This window comes from Sus scrofa, chromosome 10, assembly GCF_054392235.1.
Source record: "Sus scrofa isolate SSC_HxYL_T2T_F1_AM1 chromosome 10, Sscrofa_HxYL_maternal_Yorkshire_Landrace_v2.0, whole genome shotgun sequence".
Taxonomy (NCBI): Eukaryota; Metazoa; Chordata; class Mammalia; order Artiodactyla; family Suidae; genus Sus; species Sus scrofa.
The window spans coordinates 11624831-11633124 of NC_139392.1; the positions used below are offsets into that span (position 1 = coordinate 11624831).

The 8294-nt window shown below is 41.9% G+C and overlaps 1 protein-coding gene and 1 pseudogene across 3 annotated transcripts in view; one reads left to right on the top strand and one right to left on the bottom strand.

The window, feature by feature from the left end:
• LYPLAL1 (lysophospholipase like 1) overlaps positions 1 to 3546 on the top strand; it is a 166941-nt gene extending 163395 nt beyond the window's left edge. For 2 of the 3 annotated variants that reach the window (XR_014817306.1, XR_014817309.1), the window contains one exon: positions 1852 to 3546. The gene's annotated coding sequence lies outside the window, so the exon portion shown is untranslated. The remainder of the gene's footprint in view (positions 1 to 1851) is intronic. The other variant, XR_014817310.1, reaches the window with a different exon arrangement.
• On the bottom strand, positions 1689 to 4070 carry LOC110255735 (M-phase phosphoprotein 6 pseudogene; annotated as a pseudogene).
• Positions 4071 to 8294: the final 4224 nt, after the last annotated feature.

Below are 8294 nucleotides of genomic sequence, written 5' to 3' on the forward strand. Positions count from 1 at the left end.
CCGGACACTGTGCAAGGAGGAGAGGGAAGGGAGGATTGAGTAGGGAGTGCTCAGAGGACACCGCAGTCCTGACACAGCCTCAGCCAGCCTGGTGCTTGCTGGAAGATTCCTGGGTCAGGCAGGAATGGGCAGCACCCTTCGCCCTGCCATGGACAATTAATTACTGACTGGAGCAGCCCCAGGGGAGCGTGGCCTTGGCACCAGTTGGTGCTGGATCCAAAGGCATTGGGAGGCCATCAACCAACTACACTCCCTGTAGCAGGTTCTCCAGGAGAAGCTCTGAGCAGACCTGCCATGACGTCTCAAAGAGGTCAGATTCCAAGAAGTGGATTTGATCACAGGCCGCTTAGGCTTTCACTCCACAAGCACTGCACTTGGATGTGAAACCTCCCTTGAAAAGGTCAAAGAAGCAAAAAATGAATACAGATATTTTACATTCTTGTTATTTGTTTGGCTGTGCCCACAGCATGTGAAAGTTCCAGGGCCAGGGATGAAACCCGCACCACAACTGCGACTCAAGCCACAGCGGTGACAACATCAGGTCCTGAACCCACTGCGCCGCACGGGAACTCCACCTTTCCTTTCTGACAAGTGATAATCCTGACGCCAGGCAGGGGTTTGACGCATGGAAGGGGTATAAGAAAGGGAGGCAGTTGAAGGTATGTGGCCTCCCTCACAGTTTCGCAGAAGGTTTGCCCTAAGTCGGGGGGCGGGGGGGGGTTGATTCTACGTGACACGTTTTCCCTTCAGAGGGAAGGCAAGTTCCTGCGGGGCCAGCAAAGAGTTGGTGGAGAAACGCCTAGATAATGATGCCTGCGGCAGAGTCCGCTCCTCGGTGTCTCGGTGAAGGAAAGAGCGTCCTCATTTCAAATCGTTTCCAGAGTTGCCTTGTGTGAAAAACAAAAAACCCAGAGACAATCCACTCTTGAGCAACACAGGGGCGGTTACTGGCACGGGCCTTCTGTTCAGGTGAAAATCCACGTGCAACACATACCCAGGTCTTTTGCACCCATGATTCCACATCCCCGTATTCAAGCATCCTGTGTCTGGTGGTCCTTCCTCCTTACCTCTGGGGGAAAGAGCCGCGCACTAGGGCTGCGGCATAATTCAAATGCGTGCTGTTCAAGGGTCAGCAGTGCTTCAAACCACCAACTATCTGACAGTACCCAGAGCTGAAATAAATCAGACCAGCAGAAAATTATATATACAACTAAATTTCACTTTTATTTTTATATGAAAAACAGATGTTTATTACAGAACAAATATTTTTAAACATGATTTAAAGGCTTTAAACAAACAAACAAAAAAAAAAAACCCATAATTCCACACACTGACAATGATATGGTAGCTTGGAAATACTTTGGCCTAGAGAGGGATGTTTGTTCTTGATGAATTTACATATAACAAATTCTCAGGACATTTGATTCTAAAGTTTATGTACAAAATAGCTTGACATGATTAACAATTTTAAGGTGACTATAAACCCAAGGGCAATTTAATCTAAAAAATTCTTTAGGAAGCAACCATGTACCCATGTAGGTTTTAAGATCAAGGGTTAAAAATCCATTCTTGATAAATACCGTTTGGCAAAGGATGTATAACACCCATCACGCATCTGTTCCTCGAATAGCATGTTTTCAAAATTATGCATTTCCTGACAAATAACCAACATTAATAACTCAGAGAGACCAATAGAATGAGTTCCAAAATGTGCCCTCATGAGGCATCCCTGAGCCACGTCTTCAGGCACCCGTTTTAATCTTGGAGCTTTAAGAATATCTTTCCTTTCATGGGTTTTGTGTCTTCAATTTCATCTTCATAATTGGCATTGTCTCTGGTCTTTTTTTTTAGCCCATTTCTTCCCCGTTGTCCCCACCAGGGTCTCATATCTTCTGGCCATTTCTTCATCTGACACATCCAGCCCCAGCGCTTTGTCTTCAACTTCTTCTGCTTTGTTGAGAGCATTCATCGGCAGCGTGAATTTCCCAACATCAGGATTAAATCCTCTGAATACATTCTTCCACCGAGATCGTCACGTAATGAGAAACTCTTCTATTAGGAAACGCTCTCTTTCAGCTCCAGCAAATCCCAGTACCAGTTCTCTTCACTAATGGTTTTCTTCCTTTTCTATTTGTTTCTTGGTTTCTGAGTCAAGTCTCCTTTGCATGAACCTCACCTGCAGAAAGTTCATGGACAATTTAGTCTGGCCCCTATTCCATCCAATGCTGTGCTTGCCCCTTGGCGCGCCCTAAATCTCCCTTTTAAATCGTTATTGTGTAACGTCGTGTTTATGCATAGCTGCAGATAAATAACACAGCAAAAGAGAGATAGGAAACATATACATGCAAAAATATATACTTATTTCAAATACATGGCAACCTCTAAGCAAAGCTGACATAAAAATGGCTAGTCCAACGCAATATTTTTGCTGCTCTGGTCATATTGACGTTGAACCTTATGGTAGTATTGTGAAAACTGTAAATCATATACGTGCTTCTTACCTTTTACATCTAGGAAAATTATCTGGACTCAGGACTAAATTAAACAAAAACACTTCAATTTTTGGTCCCATATAGATAGAGTCTCAATTCCCAGACTGGTATAACATTGCCCTCTGGTTTAGGAAAGTTTGATTGACACATCATTCCCACTACAGAATATTCACTCGTCTTTTAATAATAAACAATTGACCCTTAAACAACATAGCTTTGAACTGCATGGGTTCACTTACATGTGGATTTTTTTTTCAATGCATATATTGGAAACAATTTTTGAGATTTGCAACAATTTGAAAAAAATCTCTTGAAAAAAACTTATCGCCTAGAATATCAAAAAAAGTTAAGAAAAAGCTAAGGACGTCATGAAGCATTGAATATATCTCAGTACTAGTCTATACTTACATAGGCATAAGGTGAGTGATATTTAACATAAAATTAACAATGTGCTAGCTTTCTTACTGTTTTATAACTTTGCTTTCAAAGAATTACCTTTCCGTACCATATGCCTCTCTCCTGTAACAAGATAAATTGCATTATCAGTCTGTCATTGCGGGGGGGGGGGAATTATTTTTAACTTGACAATATTTCCAATGCTGTATTATGACTATGCATGTAATACTGTATGCCACAACAATTTTATACTAGTTCATTCACTAGAGTATAACCTAGGCTCCTGGGAAGTAGTCTTAGCAATTATCCTAGGCTACCTAAAGCAATCACTTCACTACTTCTTCACTGTTCATGCTACTCTATGTTATCAATTATTATACCTGTAAATAAATGTTTCTTTTTCACATTATTTAGCACTCGATGTCTAGCGTTAGGAATATGTATAATAACGACAGTGTTTGGTATCATATAAGACAATGTCCATGTAGGATGAAGGACAATTCATCTTGTAAACAGATGATGTAAACTTACAGGTATTGATAAATATAGTACAGTATCAATACATGCATTTTCTCTACCTTGTGATTTTCTACATAATATTTTTTCCCTAGCTTACTTTATTGTAAGAATATAATATATCATCACATAACATACAAAATATGTGTTAATTGCCTATGTTATGGGTAAGGCTTCCACTCAGTACTTAGACTACTGTTATCGATGTTAGTAGCAGTAAGGTTTTTTTGGGGGGGGGCTAAAGTTATACTCAGATTTTCAACTGTGTGTGTGTGGGGGGGTCATAGCCCTTTAGCCCTGCCTTTCAAGAGTTAGCTGTACTTCCCCAATTTATACTTTACCCGAAATGCAAGTCAGCCCCTCGAGTTCTGAGCTATGAAAAGAATCAAATTTACAGGGAGTTCGAGTTGAGATGTCAAAGTCTGGACAGTGGAATGTAAGAAGTTGTAGTGAAATGGTGATAAGTGAGAAGTAGAGCCGTTTGCTTAAAACCCTTCAATTGCCTGGGCTGGTCATTGTGCTCCTCCATTCGAATGCATTGTTGTGCTATTGCAGGTCAATACACTTCAGGTGGTGTTCTCAACGCAGAAAAATGCACACGGCATCTCCGATGGAGTTCTTGGCAAATCCTCGGATTACATTTCCTGACATTCCGCAGATGCCCATAACCACCTGGCAAGCAGATCTCCTCTGTCAGTAGATCACCACACCATTAAATTGGAACTAACAGAGAGACCCACGCAGAACATTTCATAGAAACACAGAAAATTATGAAAAACATAACTCCAGAGTTTATTACTGTTCAGTCTGTATCGGTTCTTGTGGTAGTGTGTGTTCAGCCGGCCAAATCACTATGCTTTTTGTCAGACTATGTTTTGGCACAGTAAGCCAGTGGAATATTCCAGGTGAGCTTGCCTGAGAATAGATACAGCAACAGACGGACCGTGTGGCTTTGGACATGAATAAGAAGAGAAGTGATTTCTGTTGTCATTCTTGTTTACATGTGATTCATATTCTGTTAGGACTGCAGTGTGTTCTTCAAATAGAAAGGCTTCTTGGGGTGGTCGTTCACCAAGCCCCTGCCAAATTTCCCCTCTTCTTTCCTACTGTTTCCCTCCCTACACAGCCCACACATCTCCCAGGAACAAGTTTCACTTAAAAACTAACAAAAACTCCATACAGAAGTGAGACCAGAGTAACAAACAGCAACCTCCACCTTTGTACTGATACCTCCAAACTCTTCCACGATTCACGTATGGAAAAGTGGGAAGTAAAAGAGAAGGCGGTGACGTGAAATCTTTCTCAGAGTCCCATGATCCCAAGGGCAACGTTTTTTTGTGGATAAACAAGACTCAAGAGCCAATGGTCTTCCCAAGTTAAAAATGTTTGTGTTGGTTTTATAATTAGCAAGGACTATCCACCCATGGTGTCAGTTACACAAAATATTCTCCCCCTTGGTGCCTCTCAAACTGTGTTTGAATAAATAGGGATTCTGTCGGTAATCAGGAAGCACTTGGGAGGCATCTCAGCAGTAGCTTTTAGGGGAAGATGTTTGATTCTTTGCTTTCGGCATTCTAGTTTATTTCAAAATCTTCTCAGATCAAAGGTGGTGTCAGGTGATCAAAGCAAAATGCAGAGTCAAATCCAGAATCAGGTGACCTGTCCAATTATGATCTTTTGTCAAAAAAGTATTCGAAACACATTTTTGTAAAGTTTTAAAAACACATCAATGATAGCGTAATAGCACATTTAGTAAGAAGCTTAGGAAGTTACCATGTGGCACAGAGGAGGTTAAGGATCCAGCATAGCTGCAGTTGCAGCTTGGGTTGCAACTGCGATGTGGATTTGATCCCTGGCCTAGGAACTTCCACTTGCTGTGGGTGTGGACAAAAAAAAAAAAAAAAAAAGAAGAGAAAGATGAAGGAGAAGAAGAAGCAGTTCAATAAACATGAATCACTTCAAGACCTGTACTCTGTGTGTATTTTATGATTATTTTTGTACCACAGTACATGCACAGAAATGACATATGTGAAAGTCCTAAATGACCCAGAATGGATAAAATTAGAAGAAATCCATCAGATTTATATATATATATAATATACACACATATTTGGAGAAAGAGAGAGCGCTCATCCAGACCAGATAGCATTCTGATGCAATTAGTATGATTCTGTTCCATCACTAAAAGACGAGGAAAGAGGCTGTATAGCAACTGTCTCTGCCCACTGGATGTACTGATGTAAACAGGTCCAGAGGAAATTCTACTTGCCTTGAATTATCTAGACAATAATATCTGGCTGACAACTTGACCAGTGAGTTTGCTGTCCCCTATAATTCCTAGAAAATGGGGGAAGGGGAGGTGTCAGTAAAACTGTGAGCTGGTAGTAAAGACACCCTCTAGAGATCTGCTGGGGATTTTAAATACTTTTGCTCCAAAGTAGAACCAACTAATTTCAAAAAGAAAGCAGAAAGAAGCTCTTATCTCCCTCCATGCTTAGAGAATCCACCTTTCTTAGAAAAAGAGAATTATGTAGCCAGAATCGAATGCTTACACCCAAGGATCCTATAGTGTTAGTCTAGTAGGCATAGCCCAGACGTGGAGTGAGGAGGTTAAACTCTTTGGTTGCCTCTTACCTTTCCTTCAGTCCTGAGCCTGAGTTTGGGTCTCAAGTCCCCTCAAAACATGTTTTAAAAGCCTGAAGTAGGTGGGTTCTAAATCTGGTCCATTCTAGAATGGTTGGCCTAGTCTTGAGGAATTGAGGGCGATATACGGTGACAGCATAGCTGACTTTAAAAAGTTGTGTTCCGTCATTGGCGCATGAGTCCTGCTTTGGGCCTGTGCAAATAACTTTGCATTTTGTCTGCATGTATTAAGAAGCACTAGAAAAGTGTCTGTGTAGACACGGTGGAAAGGAAGAGAGCTTCCCAAATTCTGCTCTCGTTTCCTTTCTTTTTTCTCTTTGCAAGCTTCATGAGGAAGGAAAGAAGAACGAAATCGTTCACAGGGACAAGAGGGTAAAGAAACAAAGACAAACAGAGTTAAGAAGTAATTGTACACTATAATTTGCTAACAAAGAATTTTGTAGGTTGCCAACCTGGGTAAATTATATGCAGTTGGGAAAAGACCTCCAAGCAGAGGGAAACATAATCACTTCATCTATTTTTTTTCTCAGTCAGTGTTTCTAACACTAACTCTATTGTGTGACTGAAATGTACAAAAATACATCAGTTTCACAGATAGCCTTTGAAATGCACCATTGTAAGCCCTGTGTACTCTGCAACACACTATCACCTGTGTGGCTGGAGCCCTCTAGTGGCCAGGTGGACTCCAATCCTAGGGGTTCCCGAACTCTCTTCCTAGAATTAAATTCTCTTCTCCCAATCCCATTGGACAACTGGCAGGTGGAGGGGAGATTGCAGAGCCTCCTGGATACACTTCTGTAGCTCCAAGTGCAAACTGAGATTTCTGAAGCCTATCTCTTCTGCCAGTCATCAGTTAGCATTTCCATTCTTCCAAAATGTTATACCCTTTCACTGCCAAAGAGTGGAGTAGACCCACTGGAAAATGGCTATTAGATTATTGCAGAGCAGAAAGAGTTTTGCAGGAAGAGAAGGCATATTTATATTCTAGTATGGCTCCTCCACCAAACTAGCTGTGTGGATGACTGGTGGCTAAGGATTATTGAGAAATTTACCCCACAAAATATTTGGGGGCATCCAACACAATTTCTCCCCTCAGCCCTTTTCAGGTTCTCTGGTTGTTTCTTTCCAGGCTCGTGTATTAGCTCCTCCTTAACGGGCCCCTTCAAGCTTGAAGCAGCTTGGGTCTCTCCTCCAGTTCTCCTCTCTTCTTACTTTCCACATAAGCTTCGCTGTGTTTTCGTGTATCCTCTACATACCAGGAAGCTTCAGATTTCAGAATTGTACCCAAGGTTGTTTCTCGAGCTCCAGATCCGCCTCCTTGGCCTTTCCTTTCCGATGTCTCATTCAAGGTTGATATGAACAAAAGTGAATTTGACCCAAGCCTGTTCCCTGTTTCCAAGCAAAGCAAATGGCATGGCCCACTAACCCGGCCATCCACGCCGAATCTTCCTCTCTTCTTGGGACATCTTATTCCCCAAGTCAATAAATTCCACCTCTCAAGTCTTCAAACCCACCCTCCCCCTGCCCTTTCTCTAGTTTAACTGTCCCGAGGCGCCTAGTCCAAGCCATGCAAACTAGAGCCATCACTTGCTAAAATTCCTACCTCCCTTCCCTCTAATCCACTGTCTTAAAAGGCACATCTGATCATATCGTTTCTCTGCTGTAAACATTTTGACGGCTTTTAGGATAAACTTCCAAGTTTTTATTATGGCCTCAGAGCCCTACATGCTCTGGCCCCTGCTTGTGTCCCCCGTCTCTTTCCCCCACTCTCTGCCCCTTATTGTGCCTCTGTCCAAAAGCAACACTCTTTCGCAGTCCTTCTTGTGCTGGGACCTTCATTCAGCTGTGCCCGCTGACACCCTCTGCCCGTACTTACCTAGCTCATGATCCATCCTAAACTAGCATTTTAAAATGTGTCTTGTTGGTTAAACTATTATGTTTGTTAGCTGTGCTTTTTGATCTGTGTTCCTTAGCAGAGGCACACTTGAAAGAAATTAAGCAAAGACTCCTGTGCAGAGGAAGCTGTCTCGCCTCACCTATAGCGGCCGTGTTTACACAGATGGTGTGCTCTAAATGGTCTTGCTTGAAGTTGATAAGAAAGCTAAAATTAAACAGAGACATTTGATTCTCTGATTAATCAAGTTGAAGCCAGTTTCCCTAAAGACAAAAATCAATGTAATTCTTGCTCTCTATCCCATGCGGTGCGCTTCAGTTTTCTGTAATTTCCTTTCCTCCAACATAAAGAGA